Genomic DNA, 2768 nt, shown 5'->3' with positions numbered 1-2768 from the left:
GGAAGCTAGTGATCAGCTCCTAGTGACGACACTTTAAACCTCTGCTTTCAACATGGACAATTTGGTAGTTGTTGAAAATTCACACCACCAGGTCCTCTGTTAATATGACCAACATAGGATTTAGCATAACCTCAGCTTTTTATTCCACTGTGTTATGTAAAACATGAAATACATAAATTCATGTAATAATACCTAATGGTCACACGATGGCAGTACAGTATAGCAATGAACAGTAGACCTCCGCAGGCAACTTTTGTTACCTGTCAAGTTGCTTCTACAAAGTATTGACTCAGGGGTGTGAATACTTATGTAAATGAGACATTTCTAATAAATTACTAAACATTTGTAAAACATGTTTTCACTTTGTCAATATGGGGTATCGTGTGTAGGGGGTGGAGAAAAAAATATTTAATCCATTTTGAATTCAGGCTGTAACACAGCAAAATGTGGAGTAAGTCAAGGGGCATGAATACTTTCTGAAGGCACTATAAGCAGCAGCACTAAATCTACGTCAGACTTAAATATGGACTAGCCGCTAGAGAATAAGGAACTGAATTGCATTTACTATATGTAACCCCTTAATTTGTGTGCATTGAATGGTGCGGTTTATTCTTATGGACTTTCAAACACATCAGCTTAGGTCTTATACAGTTGAAGTCTGAAGTTTACATACACCTTAGCCAAATATATTTAAACTCAGTTTCACAATTCCTGAAATGTAATCCTAGTACAAATTCCCTGTCTTAGGTCAGTTAGGATCACCACTTTATTTTAAGAATGTGAAATGTCAGAATAATAGTAGAGAGAATGATTTATTTCAGATTTGATTTCTTTCATCACATTCCCAGTGTGTCAGAGGCTTACATACATTCAATTAGTATTTGGTAGCATTGCCTTTAAATTGTTTAACTTGGGTCAAACGGTTCAGGTAGCCTTCCACAAGCTTCCCACAATAAGTTGGGTGAATTTTGGCCCATTCCTCTTGACAGAGCTGGTGTAACTGAGTCATGTTTGTAGGCCTCCTTGCTCACACACACTTTTTCAGTTCTGCCCACAAATGTTCTATAGGTTTGAGGTCAGGGCTTTGTGATGGCCACTCCAATACCTTGACATTGTTGTCCTTAAGCCATTTTGCAACAACTTTGGAAGTATGCTTGGGGTCATTGTTCATTCGGGAGACACATTTGCGACCAAGCTTTAACTTCCTGACTAATGTCTTGAGATGTTGCTTCAATACATCCACATAGTTTTCCATCCTCATGATGCCATCTATTTTGTGAAGTGCACCTGTCCCTCCTTCAGCAATGCACCCCCACAACATGAATCTGCCACCCCTGTGCTTCACGGTTGGGATGGTGTTCTTCGGGTTGCAAGCCTCCCCCTTTTTCCTCCAAACATAACAATGGTCATTATGGCCAAACAGATCTATTTTTGTTTCATCAGACCTGAGGACATTTCTCCAAAAAGTACTCGTTTTACTGTGAAAATAGATAGTTTTGTACCGGTTTCCTCCAGCATCTTCCCAGGGTCCTTTGCGGTTGTTCTGGGATTGATTGGCACCTTTCACACCAAAGTATGTTCATCTCTAGGAGACAGAACACATCTCCTTCCTGAGCGGTATGACAGCTGTGTGGTCCCATGGTGTCTACACTTGTGTACTATTGTTTGTACAGATGAACGTGGTACCTTCAGGTGGAAATGGAAATTGGAAATTGCTCCCAAGGATGAACCAGACTTTTTCTGAGGTCTTGGCTGATTTCTTTGAATTTTCCCATGATGTCAAGCAAAGAGGCACTGAGTTTGAAGGTCGGCCTTGAAATACATCCACAGGTAAACCTCCAATTGACTCAAATTATGTCAATTAGCCTATCAGAACCTTCTAAAGCCATGACGTCATCTGGAATTTTCCAAGCTGTTCACATAACTAAGTTGACTGTGCCTTGTTCCGACCCACTGGAATTGTGATACTGTGAATTATAAGTGAAATAATCTGTCTGTAAACAATTGTTGGAAAATGTATTTGTGTCATGCACACAGTAGATGTCCTAACCAACTTGACAAAACTATAGTTTTTTTTAACAGGAAATGTGTGGAGTGGTTGAAAAACGAGTTAATGACTCCAACCTAAGTGTATGTAAACTTCGGACTTCAACTGTACCCATTTTCCTCAGAGTAAGATATAATGTACATTAACTTGAAAATGAGTTGTAAATAGTGAAGTATATCCTGTAACACAATGACCAGAGGTTTAGAGTGCTGCTGACAACATGCACAGTGCTCATTTAATCACAAGAGGACAAAAGACCAATTCAGACTGAACGATTGCCTTTATTAGAAAGAAAAACCCTTGAGGAACAACCCTCAAATAGCTCTAAAAGTTAAGATATTTCATGCCAAATATACAGTTCTATACATAAAAGTGCATTGTCACAATGTATAAGCAGTATCTTTATTATTCAATAATTAATAACTTTTTCTAAAATGGCATCATCATTATTAATTCATTCATCTCGCTTCCTACTGCTCGTAACACAGGGTCTGAAATGAGAATGCAACAGTACAGAACATAGTTCAAGTTCCTCGAAAACATTTTCAAAGGCACTTTCACGTGTACATACTACAGATGTACAAGGACACAAAGTTAGTCAACAGGCAGGACACTACTGTGTATGATTGGCATAGAGAGAAAACACAGAATACAACAGGCTCATGTTCATTAGGAGACACTGTAGCAAAACGGAAAACTAAATGAGTGTTTCTTCTTGGTA

Source organism: Oncorhynchus kisutch, linkage group LG4, assembly GCF_002021735.2.
Source record: "Oncorhynchus kisutch isolate 150728-3 linkage group LG4, Okis_V2, whole genome shotgun sequence".
NCBI lineage: Eukaryota > Metazoa > Chordata > Actinopteri > Salmoniformes > Salmonidae > Oncorhynchus > Oncorhynchus kisutch.
The sequence above is the reverse complement of the archived record's forward strand: the minus strand, read 5'-3'. Positions refer to the sequence as shown.